Here is a 17,727-nt window from a genome sequence, read left to right on the forward strand (position 1 = left end):
CATATTTTTAATCTGGGTAAGCTCCTTAGCACAATTCAACATAAGGCTCAATATCAAGTCCCTTTTGTACAACTAGGAGGCTGCAAAGAGGCAGAAATTAGCTTTGTGGGAAAGAGGGGATAGGGGTGGTTAAAGCCATCACACCTTTTCCTATCCCTACACGCCCTGACAAGGAGTCCCTCCCCAGCTTTCCTGCAGGCCCCTTTAGGCACTGGAATGCTGCTGTAAGGTCTCCCTGGAGCCTTCTCTTCTCCAAGCTGAACACCACCAGCTCCCTCAGCCTGTCATAGCTGTTAAGCTATGATATTACTTCATGCCTAGCTCACAAGTGTGTTTTCAAATGTAATATAGGATCTCTAGTCATTCAGTGACCTTTGGAAAACAGAGGAAGACCTATCTTCAGTGGTCTTTTGCAATCCCGTTTTGTAATGCCAGGGTGACTTCTTCTGCTTTGGTTTCCCTCACAGAGGAATCTCAGCCTCGCAGTCAAATCAAGAGGCAGAACTTCATTTACGTGGGTGACTCTAGCTCTCAGGTTGATTTTCACCTGGTGTTTCATGATGGAAAACCGCTGCAGCTCTGGCTGCTTTGTCAGTTGCCAGAAAATACTAGCAAAGTGATTTTGTTAGCAAGCACAACGCTCTCATCCAACTAGTAACAACATGCAAACGAAAAATTCATAAGGTAACCTACTAGATGTGAGAACTAAAGTAAGACGTCTGTCTGTTCTTTACCAGGTAAAGTGTCGAGACTGAGTTTATAGGGGTGGAATTGAGGGATGAGGGAACAGCAGGCAATAAATAAATAAATAAATAAAATTAGCGAAACAAATGGGATGCCTCATTTGACAGCATCCTGTAAATGAAGCTACATGGGATGGCTTACACTGATTACCACTGTCAGAGAAAGATCATCTTCAGTATCACCACTATGTTTCCTCCTTACTGAATTGATTACATATCCTAATCTGGCAGAAAACTACCCATGGTCTCGCTCAGTTGATGCTTTTCTTGGCTTTACAGTTGAGCAGGCTTGCTACTGGGTCCGGCAAGTACTACAGATACAGAGACAGAAGAGGAAGGGCGATATCTGGGACTGAGATGGACACAGAAAGGAATTGAATCTCTTCCAGCCATAGTGGGAAGCCATCAGATAGCTCCACCTCAGCCTCATTCCACATGTGCTTTTAGAAGAGATGGCTGAGCTCTCTTTTTTCTCCTCAAATCTGTTTCCCCATTTCAGCCATGAGCATGGTCTCTCCCCATCAACAGTGAATTGTTGTGCTTGTCCTTATCAAGTAGGTGTTCTGTGAAAGTAAAGAAATAAAAGGAAATGATAAGGAAGACAGTGGCTGTGGGTGGGAAGTGGTCCAACAGATTCACCTCACCAACAGGAAAGGTGACCTGTGAGCTAACCCCAGGTTGCTCCATGAGTGGAAGCAGCATCTTTTCCCAGTGATTTCTTTGAAAGTACTGAGATCTTCATGTCTGAGCATCTAATTTAGAAGAAAAGGAAAAACACCTAGCTTATGCAACAAAAACACCTGAGGATAAATCCCCTGTGTGAGGAGAGGAGAGGAGAGGAGAGGAGAGGAGAGGAGAGGAGAGGAGAGGAGAGGAGAGGAGAGGAGAGGAGAGGAGAGGAGAGGAGAGGAGAATTATCCATTATCTCATTCTCCATTCAGTCTTTTCTGTTCAACAGCCATTTCCCGTGATATTTAATACTCATGAATACAGGTACCTCTCGGTATGAATAAAGACCTAAGCAAATAAAGGTAAGGGGAAGATTATCCTATTCCTATTGCAACAGTCTTGCAAAATCAAGTGTTTTTCAGAAATTGCTCGTGTACATGCTCTTATCCTGTAATAAACATGAAGTAACAAAACCCACATTGAAAAAGAGACATAGTACCTCCTATTTTTTACTGGACATGCAGAGAAAGATCAGACACCTGAGGAGTCACGGTGGGTAGTTATTCATTGCCAGCTTCGGCTTAGCCTGGGTTGACTGGGTTCAGATACCTGCACACTCAGGACATAGACTTTTTTGTGTTCCTTTTGTTTTGAATTTATCCTTTTAACTTTTCAATAGTCAATTTTCAATAACCCATGCTGAAATAATCCAGCACACTAATCCAGCAGAAAACTATTCCTTTTCTCTTTTTTTTTTGGTTAGAGGGGATCACTCCTCTCATCAAATCACAACCTCAAAGCTGGTATAAAAGAGGATCTCAGGAAGTTGAATGTATTTGACTTACCTGTATCCTCTACGAGTCCTGTGCTGGTAAGATTAAGCATCCACTTTCACACAAAGGCAGAAAACTTCCCAAGGAGCATGGAACAACTCAGTAAGAATTTGTTTCTAATTTAAGTGTACCTTAAGACCTGCAGCTTTAACTCTCTAACAAAATAGAAAACAGGTCAAAAGAAGTACTCGTTAGATGAAACCCTTCTGCAACATTACTGCTAAGATTTTACTGCCGGGGGAACACATTGCAGAGTCTGCCTTGTATTTATCTCTCAGTATATCAGAGGACTGTGTCAAAGGAAATGATAACTAAAAGATAAGTTAGTTCAAGACTGACAAGACCATTCCGTCTATGTTGCTTGAACAGTAACACACATGTTAACCAGCATCATTAGCAAAATTGTGAATAGGAATTGCATGCCTGATGGCACTTCTGAGGAGCAGCCACAACCTAATGAGTGCCACGGGTCTTTGGTTATTGCCGTGTACTGCCAGTTACATCTGTGAAACAAGGTGAAGATAAAAGATAAAGAATAATAAAATAGGATGTCATTAATCAGCTTCTACAAAAGTAGCATATCAGTAGATAGCATTTAATAATGCATCGCCCCAAGCAGCTCGATGTCTGAACCTGATCTCATCTTCTGCATAAAGCATCTCCCTTGAGCCCAATCTGCCTTTGTTCACTTTGTGATCAGTAACATTGGACCTGCCTTACTGTTAGTGGGTGGTAGCGGGAGGCTAATTCTGCCACAATAGATGGGCTACCTTTTTGCTGGATTTAAGGAACTAACAACAAACATTTAGGTTAACATATCCCCTGTTGAGCCATAGTATTGCCAACCAGTCCACCCACTAGCAGTTAATAAGCAAGATTGCACAGGCTAGGCGCTGAAGACACGTGTAAGCCAAGAGGCATCACGCAGCATCTGGGTCAACCAATGCAAATGAGCTAACACATTAAAATGTCAGGAATATCAATATGGGGTGTGGGATCCATCTTGACTTACTTTAGACATCTGCAGACAGTTTAGTCATACTGAGGGTCTTTACTGGGAGAAGAGTGATAAATCACTAATTTTGTGGAACAATTCATAAGAAAATCTTTTTTTTTTTTTCTTAACCAGAGGCATCCCTATCATGTGATACTCTGGATTGGCCAAGATATACACATGGGGCTTGTGGGTGCTCTACAGAATATATAGAAAAACAGTGCCCTTCTGGAACAGCAGCAGAAGGCCAGACAAGACATTCGGGTGTATCAAAGTTAGCACTAGATGTCTCTGAGTGAGCAACTGAATTCACAAACTCTGTATACTCTTGACACCTAAAAGTTCAGAAGGCTTCACTGAGAGCATTGACAGAGCTTTCCATTGATTGTGATAGGAGCTTAGATGCTCAGATCACATCCACATGTAGACACTTATATTTAGGTATTTTAATTTGCAAGCCAAATCCCCGTCCACAAGGTTCAACAGAAAATCCTAGGACCTAGGTAACTTGCCTCCTGGCTTAGTTGTAATTATAAGCCCTCTTCCAGTCCTTGAAGAAAAAACTTACCCATACTTTGAAGAACCCAGATTTTATTTGGACAGGGGAGAAGAGTGCTAGACCCTAGAAATTCATATTAATTCTGGGTAGTGCTCATCCACTTTCCAATAGGAGAGCAGGCAAATCATGCTTCATTAACTTTCAATTCCCTGCTCTGATATCCCACAGAAGACAAACAAACTCTCTGGAAGACATGACTAAGGCATACATAGCCCACAGTATGATGAACCATGGAATAATATACCTGAAAATGACTCAGATTGTGATACTGAAATCCAGAAGATGCTTTAAACACCAATTCATGTAGGAACAAAACCAAGCAATGAAAAAACCTGCAATGAATAAATTCAAGTCTCTATCCTCACATTGCATATACCCCTAAGCATACAAACTGACACAATAAGATACAGTAGTATAAGTAAGGCTTTTATTCCAGACATACCAGTTATGAGAAGCTGGTGACTTGGAAAATGGACAATGAATTTTGAATTGGAATACAAATTTTCAACACATGTACTAGGTTTACATGGAAAGGGGTTGGTGGCAGGGGGACTGCAGGGGTGGCCTCTGTGAGCAGAGCCCAGCAGATGCCCAATGTCAGATCAGAGCCAGCTCCAGACGGCTCCAAATGAGAACCACCACCGGCCACAGCCAAGCCATGAGTGCTGCTGGTTGGGCCTCTGGGAGTGCAGATTTAAGAAAGGAAAAAAACTACTGTGCTACAGTGCCTGGCAGAGAAAGGTGAGAAATTGTGGAAGAACCAGCCCTGCAGCCTCTAAGGTCAGTGCAGAAGGAGGGCAGGAGGTGCTCCAGGCATGCAGCACAAGTTCCCCTGCGGCCTGTGGAGAGGCCCCTGGTGGAGCAGGCTGTCCCCCTGCAGCCCATGGGTCCCACACGGAGCAGATCTCCACGCTGCAGCCCGTGGAGGAGCCCCCGGTGGAGCAGGTGGATGTGGCCTGGAGGAGCCTGCGGCCCATGGAGATCCCCCGCAGGAGCAGGCCCCGGGCCAGAGCTGCAGCCCGTGGAGAGGAGCCCACGCAGGAGCAGGGGGTCTGGGGGGAGCTGCCGCCCGTGGGGGACCCGTGCTGGAGCAGTTTGCTCCTGGGGGATGGACCCCGTGGTACAGACCCCTGTGGGAGCAGTTCTTGAAGAGCTGCTGCCTGTGGGCAGCCCCCACAGGGTCAGTTGTGGAAGGACGGCATCCCGTGGGAGGGACCCCACGGGGAGCAGGGTCAGAGAGTGACTCTGAAGGAGCGGCAGAGACAGAGTGCTATGGACTGACCACAGCCCCCATTCCCCGTTCCCCTGTGCCGCTCGTGGGGAGGACATAGAGTAGGGTGGATGGGGGGAAGGCGCTTTTAATTTCCTTTTAGTTTCTCACTGCTGTAGTCTGCTAATAATAAACAATAAATTACATTAATCTCCCTATGCTGTCTGTTTTGCTTGTGTCAATAATTGGTGAGTAATCTCTCCATCCTTATCTCAGCCCTTGAGCCCTTCTTTTCTTTCCAGCATACTTTCTTCTCCCCCTCTTCTTTTGAGGAGGGGAAGTGAGAGAGCAGTTGTGGTGGAGTTTAGCTGCCCATCAGGGTAAAACCACCACAACATGGCATTTGGGTGTATTTGTGATTTTGTGGACAAATTGTCTCTCCGTAACTCATGAACAACAGCTTGTCCCCCTAGAAAGATTTAAATGATTTTCTTTCTAAGTGATCTCCTGAAAGATCCTGTTTGTTATCCCCAGATAAACCTACCGATATATTTATTTGCCTTTAATCAACCGGTAATAATCATGCTCAGATGGTCACTACTGGAAAATGGTAATTCCTATACTGAAAACATAAGTCTATTTGCATTGCTTCCAATTTATATATAAATATCATCACTTCCCAAATAATCCTTTGCCTCAGTAATCCCGATTTCGATTGATAAGAATTGGAGGATTTAAATCCAGACTGAAGATCCATTTTATTCACAAGGAAGAGGAAGAATCCAACAGCTAATACATAAGGGCAACATAATGCGGTACAATTATGTGCTGGAAGTTGAAATAGAAGGCATTATAGGTGGGATTCACTTGTTTTCAAATTATCAAAATGAGAGACTTAGTATAAACAGTACCATTTATACTCTTTCTGTTGTCAATGAAGAGCAGGAGAAGATGTCTAGAGGATGACTTGTCTCCCTAAAAGAGAGGCTGATGACAGATGAAATGAATCATACACTGAATGTGCCTCAGTTCGCCAGACAACCATGTTAGGGGACTAATTTTAGACAGCTAAAAGCAATTGCAATGAGTCTTCATCTTCGTAATCAATTACGTTGTTTGTCATACAGACTATTCCGTCTCTCATGTGAAAGACGCATGGTGAAGAGCAAATTTTTCATGACATTGCTTCTGGCAGGTGTGTTATATGACTCAATTGGGTAGGTGTACAGCTGTTTGAAGTCAGTGTTAGGGAAGAAACAGGTGTGTTTCAAAGACAAAACAGCAGTTCTGCAGCATGCCTGGATATTCCATGAAACTGATATGTGTAGTATTGCCCATTCTCATGAACAGGTGTTGTGTGACTGTGCAACTGAGAAACAATACTAGCAATAACACAGACATTAAATACAGCACTCAGGTCTATTGCAGGAATAGGTGATGTGTCATACCAGGGCTATGAGGGCAGTTTTATTAGTTAAATAGCTAAAAGATAAGTGGAGAGCTGCAATTTTGTGTTGCTTCTAACAGAGGAAACATAACACATTCTAATTATGCCTACAGACCCTATAGAGCTATGGAGCAGGCTTAGAGCTACCAAGCAGGCTCCAAAAGAGATACACTTGATGAGAAGAAAAATAAGCTGTGAGTAGGTTTTCTTCCAGGTGACTTTGCACTGCTATTTTCAATAAACATGAACTATTTCATATATCTCACACATCTACTGCTGTCTAACACATTCTCTGTGTATTTTACAGAACCCACACACTGTAGGTCAATCACTGATATCATTCTACAGTAGGAAGAGTAAGTGCTGTCTCTACAGAGAGCCAGAACACTGACTTGAGCAATAGTGTGATTTCCTATACCTTTATAATCTTCACCCTTGACACAATTTCAGGACCGACCAACTAGCACTATACTCCGAAATGCCTTGACATGGTTGAGATGTTAGTAATGCCAAAGGCCCTGTCTTATAATCAGCCTGGATGAGGCCACAGTGTTTCAAGGGGAAGAGTTCATCTCTACTGATCAGAGCCAAACCATCTGTCCTCAAGGTCTGAAACATTATCCTAGATACACAGTAGTATAAAGACAGTAATTACTTCCTTGGAGCTCCCCCTTACATCTCTTCCTGAAACTGTTGGTTTCCTCAACCTTGTCCTAGAGATATAAAATTGTGAATGACTTGATCTACATGATAACTTTTTTTAAAGCCTTCATGACGTCAAGGCAGTCCTTTAACTTTCCTACTCATCATCCTTTCTCAAACATCTGCTGTAACATGAGATGAGGTGCATCCCTCAAGTGCTTCCATTACCTATAAAGGCAGTATTAAGGAGAAAAGTTCTGAAGTAGACAACTAGCTTCTGGAGCTGGATGAGAGGACTCTCACCCAGCAGTCTAGATGATACTTTTTCAGGGACAGGTATTTACCTTTGTCTGCAAACTCTGGAGATTGTGTGGAGGCTAGCTAACAAAGGTAACTCAAATGGCAGCAGGCTTGGCTATTAGTAGGTGCGTCCCCTGCAGGGAGTATAAGGTTTCTGGCTGAAAGCAGGCGAATGAATCATGGAAATCCTGGCAGGCAGTTAAACACAGACAGATTTTCTGAAGTCAGTCCAAAGAAGTTTAAGAAACACATGAGGATAATTAGCAATGAAACACTGTAGAGAAGTGAAGGGACCAATCCCAACAGATGACCTAGCTACAGATTGCCTGCATTCAAGTCCTGAAAGCACAGAGGTCATCTCCCTCACCCGGAAGTGCAACGGTACAGGTTCGCAGGAGATTGAACCTGTCTTGATTGAAAAAAATAAATAAATAAATAAATAAATACATACTTCTATTTCATTCTTGCACCTGTGTTAGCTCATCTTGGCTCTCCCTTGTTGTCTCAACAGGGACCAGGTTAACATAGATCCAGATGTTCTGGAATTTAATCCAAGCTTTCCAATTCACACTACAACCCTAAGCAAACCCCACCACCTCTGTGATTCCACTTACTATTTGACAGAGGAAGGGAAAAGTGTTTACCTTTCTGGTTTAAGAGCTGCTGTGAGAATTCGTCACTTTTGATATAGTGCCAGAACACGTTAACCATTTGATGTATCATACTTCCAATCTCTGCTGATTCTGTTCTTATACATTTTAGTAAAATTATCAAAAGAGTTTATTTCTTCCTTATTCTGCTTTTGCCTACTATTTCAGTAACTAGAGGATGAGACTACCTTCAATAAATCAGCCCAGAACAGAGCAGGCCGAGGGGAGGCCTCATGGCGGCCTGCAGCTCCCTCACGAGGGGAGCGGAGGGGCAGGCGCTGAGCTCTGCTCTCTGGGGACAGCGACAGGACCCGAGGGAACGGCATGGAGCTGGGACAGGGGAGGGTCAGGCTGGGTGTGAGGGAAAGGTTCTGCACCCAAAGGTGGTCGGGCACTGGGACAGGCTCCCCAGGGCAGTGGGCACGGCACCAAGCTGCCGGAGTTCAAGAAGCACTGGGGCAATGCTCTCAGACATAGGGTCTGGTTGTGAGTGGTCCTGTGCGGAGACAGGAGCTGGACTCCATGATCATTGTGGGCCCCTTCTGACTCAGGATATTATGTGATTCTGTGAAATATTTAGGAGGTAGCTCCTTCTTTATAGAGCCTGCTAAGAAATGCATCTACATTTTGTATGCATAGATTTTAAAAAAATAAACAATAATCCTCTAGTTTTTGCTAACATTTTTCTTCTGAAAGCTTTGACATCCTTATGTATAAGCCCTAAAAAAATATGCTTTCTCTTCTGTTATCAAAAAGCAGACTACTTAGATTTTCTGCATCCAGGTATATTACCTTAACTTCAGCAATATCTTTCTAAAAATGAGTAATAAGCATAAAAAGTGCTAAAAAAAAATCCTTATAGTGGTAAAAATTCTTTACAGTCCAGCTAAAATAATAGGTTCTTCAATGTCTACAAATCTCACTGCAGATATTCGCTTTTTGTTGTGTATCGATACAAATTCTTAAGCACCAAAACTCAATCCAAGCTGCATCAGCTCCAAAAGTGATTTGATTTTATAATGACATGTATTCCCATACACTAAGATAAAACCACTAGGCAACCCAGGGGATGGAATATTCCATAAAAAATGCTAAAATCTGGTGCTCACCATGGTGACACTGTTGGCCCCCTTTCTCCCTGGTCACATAGACACAGATCCCTTCAATCCCAGGTTAAGCTCAGTCGCACCCTTGCTGCATACACTGTGTATAATATTATTGACTATTTATTTTACATGCACAAACCCAAAACATCTGTCATACTGCAGACTTGCAGTGCCCGTCAGCTGGGCAGCGGGAGGGTAGCAGATAATGCATAATATTGACAGATGTGTGACGGGGTGCATCTGATCCCGCAATTTTCTGCTCGCCACATTTCAGCTAGAACTGTACAGCACATGCCAAGCTGTGCAAACCTGCTCAATGTTGTTCAGAAGTTTGCTTTCATTAAAAATAGAGGAGTGCCCTCTGGTGGAAAACTGAACATTGGAAGCTGAAGTTTCAGTGTTAGTGAAAATTAACATTTTCCTCAACTCCAAAACAATAACAACAACAAAAATGCAGTTTGCTGATAAAACAAAACCTGTAAGGTTCAGGCCTGTTCTTAGTTACACAAAGAGAAATTTTCACCTAGAAATAAGAGAGTTTACTAAAAATTGCGTCTGTTCGGGTAACCTGGAGATTATTATTATTTTATTATTATTATTTAGTAGTAGTAGTAGTAGTAGTAGTAGTAGTAGTAGTAGTAGTAGTAGTAAAATATTAATTTAGGTTTCATCTTTTTTTCTACTTTAAGAAAAGTCTTGGGATAAAACTTGCCTTGGTGTACTAGGGATTCATATTTCATCTCCAGAAACTTAAAAAGATGACCTGCTTAACAGTTACTCAAGGTAACACACTTTATCCTGAATATATAATTTAGATGGGATTGTAGAATATGGAGCCCTGCATTAGATGACTAAATTTTCTCTACTGGTATGGGAGAGCTAGGCACAGACAAAAAGGCATCCTTTATTGACAGTATACCACAAAAAACTATTCTTGCAGCCAGGGAGAGCTATCCTGCCCCTCTCCATGGCTCTTTTTTTGAGTTTAGTGAACATCCTGTGTGAGTATGTAATCATAATCATAAAGGAGAAAAGAATCTCCTGTACTGGCAAAATTGGGATGGGAGACAGTCTGTGTCTCTTTAACGGCGGTAAATTCCTCACATTCAAGCTTGAACAGAAAACAAAAACAGAAACAAACAAACAAAAAAATCTACCCATCGCAACACTAAATGATGGCAGCTTAACCTCATGACAGAGAAATTGTTCACATCTAGCAGTGTCCCTCTGTGTTCAAATTATATATATAAAGGTAATAGACACATGCAGAGCTTAGTTCTCCAAGATGCTGAATCTTTTGGCTTGAATATAAAAACTCCTGGGCTAAAATTGCATGTATGCTAAGTATTTGTCTGGATCACGGCCCAATGATATCAACTGTTTGTGCTGTCGAAATTGTAGTCAAAAACTAGTTCAGTTATGCCAAGAAGTTCTGCACAGTTAAGGTCCTTCCTTCAGTCTTAGTCATCATTATCATAGAAGAGCAAAGTACTCAAATGTGTGCTATCATAGAGTCAAAAATAGTTATTAAATATACTGCTAGTGTAGTCAGAACAAGATCGATTCCATAAAAGAAATATCATCTGTCTTTTAACATCTTTTATATATTTGCAACAGGTCTTCTTCCATCCTGAGGTAGAGCTAAGGCCACTAGCAGAGTTTGGAAAAAATCCAGCATGAACTTGTTTCCAGTCTCTGAAGTTTAAGAAAGCAGAATTATTTTTGTGCTAGTCTTTATTGAAAAGTACATTTGGCTGCATGCAAAAGCACAAAGACTGGTTTCAAAAGTGAGAAGGTTGTAAAACCTGATTCTTGGGTTCAGAAAAGGCTTGCTACCTGCTTTCTGTAGCTGCTAACGACACCTGCAGCACTACTGTAACAAGAGTTCACCCTGTCTTACTGTCATATGACATTTTCTACTTAAAACTTATTGCACTATGTTTTGGGGGAAAAATATGTCATCATTTCAAAAATTATTAGGCCAACATACGCGTGCAAAAGTGATGTCAGCTCTGCCTTGTAGAGCAAAAATTGTTGTTTGTCTTCAACTTGATGGCTTTAAAGACTTCCTTTTAGACTTCCAAGGCTCCAGACCAGTTATAGGCCACATCTCATGTGAAACAGATTTTTTTCTGTGGCCAGGATGTGCACTGAGACAGTTGGTTTGGGGAAACTGCAGACCCTTCAAATTCAGAGAGCAGGACAGGAATACAGGCGCCATTCTTTTGGTGTGGGTCTATGTGTTTTATCAAATAATAAATAGATTTGGTGTTGCAAATAACAGAAGAGTACAAGCAACAATAGCAGGTGGCATATGTTCAGTGCAGCTTTTATAATGTCTATAGAGAATTATATAACTGGAAATTAGAGATAAGAAAATTCAGAAGAAATGAGTCAAATTTTTTCATAATAAATACAGCCGTGCTATGAACCAGTTGCTGTTTATATAGAATAACTGTGTATTATCAGCAAACAAAAAGTAATATTAATGATATCCAATCAAATTCCACAGATAAAAAAAAATCAATTAATGATAAAGAAATAAAACTAATATTTTGTGATTGTACTCCTTCTGGCACTGAGCCTAACTTCAGGCATTAATTTCCATTCTCATATACCCCACTTTTTTTTTTTTAATTTCATCTCTGAATTAACATAATCTTAAACATAATTTACTCATATTTATATGAGATTATGTGGATAAAAAATGACAAAAAATATATCATATAGCTCATCATGCTGCAAGGAATGAATATCTGGGACTGTTGTTTTTTATTTAATATGCAGTGGTGTGTTTAAAGTTTTATTTTATTTATTTTATTTTATTTTATTATATACTGTCAGAGACTAATTGCTTGGCAGGCGGAGCAGGGTGCGGTTGCTTCCCAGAGCCACTTCAGCAGAGTATAAATTCAATATAAGTGAAACCATTTTAGGTAAGTGCTCTAGGTCTGTGAATTCTGCATTTGGACTTTTCAAAGTTCCTTACGACCCTATTTTTGATTTAAGCAAGTATTTTGAAATTGCAAACTGCTCTTCATTCTTCACCATTTGTTTATCAGCCATACAGAAAAAAATGAAAAGAATCATCAAGAAGGAAAAAAATACAAGGCAGGGTACTTGAAATTAAAACAGCAAATCTCTAGAGGCTGCAAGAAGGTGGTGTCATCGCTTCAAGAAAAAACAAAGAAGCAGAAGCCAATATTGGGATTTCAGTCGCAGTGATATTAATTTTATCCTATACAGCTTCTCATGTTGGAGACAAGTCTGTATTAATAAATCTGTGTTAATATAAAGCCTTTCTGTCTGAATGTCATAGCATACAGATTTTAAGCTGCAATCAGATATCATACCCTGAGCAAATCTACTACACCAACACAAAAATAAATAAATAAATAAATAACCTTGCAGAGTTGGGTTTGCAAAGAGGTAAGGAAGCCCCTATAATGACATCCACCTGTCTTATCCCTAGGATGGCCATCCTCAAGTGGTCAGGGGACAGAACGCCCAGCTAAAGACTGTGTGCGTGGAGTATGTCTGTGACAGCCCTGCTCTGCAGGGCATGGCTGCACTCCATTAGAGGGCAACGCAACACCACGCTCATTAGAAAATTACTGCCTGGAACTGCTTTTCCAGTGGGAATACTCAACAGTGCATTTAGTGACCTCTGCTTGCTCCATGCTAAGAGGCTGGGCTGGGGTTTCACACCGTATGCCTGGGCATTCCTGACTGCAAGGAAAGAGATGGAGAGGAAGCTGAGCAGGGAAAATGCTTCTCTGTGCTGGCTGTCCAGAGACAATATCCCACTGATGGTACCATCAATGATCCATCCAAAGTCTCTGTGTAGACTGGAAGCAGTTTCCTAAGCCTTTCTGGAGGTGTCCACCACCACAAACTGAAGGAGCTGGCACTGCTGGCTACACCTTTGGCCACGGTCCCCCATGGGATGGACCAGGGAAGGATGGCTGGTTTTGATGCTCCTTGGCACACTGGTGAGCAGCCTCTCTTCTCCAGAAGAAATCTGGTATGATTTGCTGGGTATGCTAGGTACAGATGAAGTGAATCACCTCGTTTCACAGAATCCCAGAAAGGCTGCAGTTGGAAATAACCTCTGGAGGTCATCTTATCCAAACCCTCTGCTCGAGCAGAGAAACCTAGAGCAGGTTGTGCTCCTTTAAGCTGAACAAGGGCAAGACAAAAGGGAAACCTTAAAAAAATATTTGGACTGTACTGAGACCTTAGGGTGGAGATTTCTTTGAACCCCTTACCTAACTCTTCTGGATCTCCAGAAGCATAGTTTCATGGTGTTTTAAGATTGTCTATCTCCTGCTTGATCAGTTTGTGCCTGAATAAAGATGCCAGAGCAAATAGACCCGAGAGAGGTGATAACATTAAAGGTGACAGAAAAAGGAACTGGGAAGCTGGAGGCATCCCCTCTAAACTACATAACCCTCACCCTGGTCCACACAGCTGATTGATATTATTGCCACTGTGCATGGTTTTTCCTGTATCTTCCCGTGCCTTTCACACAGGAGAGAAAAAGAAAAGATTTTGGAAGGGAATTCAAGGAAAGCAGCTGCTTTACTCTGAAACTTAGGCTTTCAGATGATGACGTTCTTTTAAGGTAAATATACATTAACTGTTTATTTGATAAGCTGAACAGAGCTTGCAATTTGTTGCTTGGCACTTAAAGTGTTCTTGTAATAGGTGAAAAAATGCTCAGGTTGTACAATAGGGAATATTAAAGAAAAATTACTTCAGCAAACAGAAAGTTTCCTGGTAAACACTCTCTAGCTCCGTAGGAGTGGTACTTCGGTGATCCAAAGTGTTTGCTTTTTACAGAGCAAAGGACAAGCAAGACAAAAGTGCATGAGACTAATCTGCAAATCTGTCATATGAGAATGTCATGACGTGAAAGTTTTTTTCTCTCTCTCCTGAAGCTGCACAGATATGAGGATGCCCAAAGTAGTGTGGTGGTTTCAAACCAATGGCCAACTAAACTCTGCCACACTGTTCTCTCCTCAAACAAAGAAGGAGAAGGGGGGGGGGGAGAAAACATAATGGAAAATAAAATGACTCATGGGCTGAGGTAAGGATAAATTAATTAAAAGAAAAAAGAAGAAAAAAAAAAGAAGAAGAAGGAAAAAAAGAAGCAAATGTTGCACAGAAGCAAAGAGTGAAAACAACTATTCTCTACTTCCCACTGGCAAGCAATGTTCAGCCATGTTTCGGGAAGCAGAGCCTCAATACACGTAGTAGGTGTTTGGGAGGACAGATTTTCATAACAAGAGTTCCCTCTTCCCAGCTTTCATTGCTAAGTGTGACATAACATGGTATGGGATATCCCTTTGGCTGTTTTAGGTTAGCTAGCCTGGTGATGTCCCCTCCCCACATCTTGCCCACTCCCAGCCCACTGGCTTTGGGGGAGGTTGGACAGAGTCTTGATAAAACATTGGTGTGATACCAGTGCTATTCTAGCTACGAGTGCAAAACAACACTATGTGGACTGTTGTGAGGAAAGTCAACTCCATTCCAGCCAGATCCAGTAGAGGTAGTTGTACACAGTGGAAATGCAATAAATCTCCACATTGTCTTTCTTACAATAGGAAAAAAAAAATCCATCTTGAAGATTAAAGATAGCAGTGAGATGGCAGAGAGGTATTCAATTATGATGAAATTTACCACTGATACTTAAGGAACTAATTGAACAAATCTTTGAACCATGAACAACCAACTTCATAAAAGCAACCACCTGACTGAAGAGGTGATTTAGAGCTTTGGGAAGAATGAATATGTAAATTCATAATAAAAAGGGAAAGGAAGAATCATTGTAACTTTGGACTTAACAGCCTGTTTTGATACAAAGAAAAATCCTGGATCAAATTATTAGGGAAAAAAAATACATAAGGCCATAAATGCTTTCTTGAGAACAAAACACATGTAGGACGTCAAAGTTCCTGTCAGTCATCAAGAGAACCTGGCCCCACAGTGACTAAGCCCTTAAAAGGGAACCACGAGTGCACAAAGCAGAAGTGTGAAAAACAGGTTACCCTGCTGCTGTGGCATGCGTACTACCTGCACACAGGATAAGAGCCTGCTTGTTTTCAAGTGGAGCTAGGCAAAAGAGAGAAGACTAAAGCCAAATAATTATGTCTAGTGACTGGATATGGTAAAGTAAATATAACTAATAAGAATTGGGAAAGGATAGGGGTGGTTGGGGTTGTAATGCCACTCATATCTATCATATCAGCAATGCCATATAAGTCCAAAATTGCCTAGGGAATTGTATCAGAAATTTCATGTTTTCAATAGAATAGTGAAAGCCTAGGCTTGATGGAGAAAACATAATTAGGGAAGGACTATTTATTTGAGAGGAGTTTGATCAAAGAAAAGAGGGTGCAAAGGGAGCAGAAAGATGGTCCCAAACTCAGAAAAATGGAAAATAAGGAATAAAATCAAAAAACAGTTGTATTTGAATCTTCAGGCAGTACAAGGGTGGATACTTGCAGACATCAGTGATGCTAACTCATGGACCTGAGTCCACCAGGACACTGGACAAACTTTAGGACAACTCACTGTGTTTTGCATCAGGACAACATCTGGAAGTTCTGGTGTAGAGGGAACACCATTGCATCACAGTATTTATAGAATAGTAATTTAATAGTGGCTCCATGTGATTCATTAGATTTAAGAGCTATAATTAACACAGTTTCACAGCTGTGTATAATCACCTGCACAGCTACATATCTGTCAATTAATATTAGTAGCTTGTTCTTTGGTTAATTGAAGTATGGATTATTTTGATTACTTAAATTACTGATTTAGATTGCTTACTGCTTTGTGTATTACCTCAAGGCAATTTCAATAATCAATAAACAACTTAATCGGTTTGCATCAGGTACACCTGAAGTTTCCAGTGCAAGGAGGGTGTATCAGTTCTCATCTGATAGATGGATAATTGGTAAAATGAGTAAACTGAAAGGTATAGACAAGATGTACTTCAACTTTGGTAAGACTTTTAATATTTTCCTATACGTAATCGCATATAAGCAAACAAAGGGACATTGTTTAATGGTTTAGGGACATGGTTTAGCGATAGATTTGGCAGTGCTAGGTTAACAGTTGGATTTGATGACCTTAGAGGTCTTTTCTGACTTAAATGATTCTATGATTCTACGATAATCCGGTTTAGAGTTTAGACTAAATGTCCATGATGAGAACACACACTTAGCTGAAACTCAGAATGTTTCAATTTGCATATCACTTAGTTGTGAAAAATTCATATCAGGTAGTGGCCCTGAGGGCTCCCGTGCTGTGTGAGGCAATCACTATTTTCATTGTTTACTTGAACAGTTGAACAAGGAGTTCAATTATAAAAAAATTTTGCTGGCACCAAGCTGGTTGAGGTTCCACATTATGTAGAGGATTGGACTGAAATTCAAAAAAAGCCTAATAAATTGGAAATGTTGTCTGGGATGATAAAAGACGAGGCAAAAGAATAACAAGGCATATAAATGCAAAATGGAAGATAACAAGCTAGAACACAACATGGCAGGAAATGACCTAAAGATTTAAAATCAGATCACAGGTTTACAAGGGGAAGAGCAACTTTGGTCATAGGCTTGCCAAGCTAGTGAAGGGGCCTTCAAATTAATCTTAAGGGGCGGGGGAGGGGTTGGAACCTCAATCCATCCCACTCCTCCCAGTTTGATGTCAATGTCAGCGATGCCCAGAGCCTGAAGAAGAGTCACAGGTGAGCAGAAGAGCACCTGAAAAGCTGCACAAAGGAATTACAGCCACTCCAGTAGCTTCATCAGGGGTCCAACTTAAATGTCTTTATGCTAATGCAGGAAGCATGGGCAATAAACAAGAGGAGTTAGAGATGTGCGCACACCTGCAGAGCTATGACATCATTGGCGTTACTGAGAGAAGGTGGGATGGCAGATCCTCCTGGAAACTACGCTAAGGCACATGGAAAACACAGAGGTGACTGGTGACAGCCAACATGGCTTCTTTAAGGGCAGATTGTGCCTGACAAATCTGGTGGCTATCTCCGATTGTGTTACAGCATTGGTGGACAGGGGAAGAGCAACTGACATCATCTACCTGGATTTGGGAAAGGCATTTGACACTCCCCCATGATATCCTTGTCTCTAAATTGTAGAGATATGGATTTCATGGAAGGACCCCTTGATGAATAAGGAATTGTCTGGATGTTTGCACTCAAAGTGTTGTGGTCAATGGCTCAATGTCCAAATGAAAATCAGCAACAAGTGGTGTTCCACAGGGGTCAGTATTGGGACCAGTGCTGTTTAACATCTTTGTCAGCAACACGGACAGTGGGATTGAGTGCAGTTTCAGCAAGTTTGCCAATGACACCAAGCTTTGTTGTGAGGTTGACACGCTGGAGGAAAGGGATACCATCCAGAGGGATCTGGATAGGCCTGAGAGGTGGGCCTGTGCAAACTTCAGAAGGTTCAATAAGGCCAAGTGCAAGGTCCTGCATCTAGGCTGGGTCAATCCCAAGCACAAATACAGGCTGGGCAGAGAATGGATTGAGAGCAGCCCTATGGA

At 41.5% G+C, this 17,727-nt stretch overlaps 1 protein-coding gene across 1 annotated transcript in view; it reads left to right on the plus strand.

Moving 5' to 3' along the window:
• The window catches only part of LOC310897471 (uncharacterized protein), a 54,190-nt gene that overhangs the window by 16,746 nt on the left and 19,717 nt on the right, over positions 1-17,727 (plus strand). The window lies entirely within an intron of this gene.

The sequence above is a fragment of the Anser anser genome (genome assembly GCF_964211835.1).
Source record: "Anser anser genome assembly, chromosome: 3".
In the NCBI taxonomy this organism is placed as follows: domain Eukaryota; kingdom Metazoa; phylum Chordata; class Aves; order Anseriformes; family Anatidae; genus Anser; species Anser anser.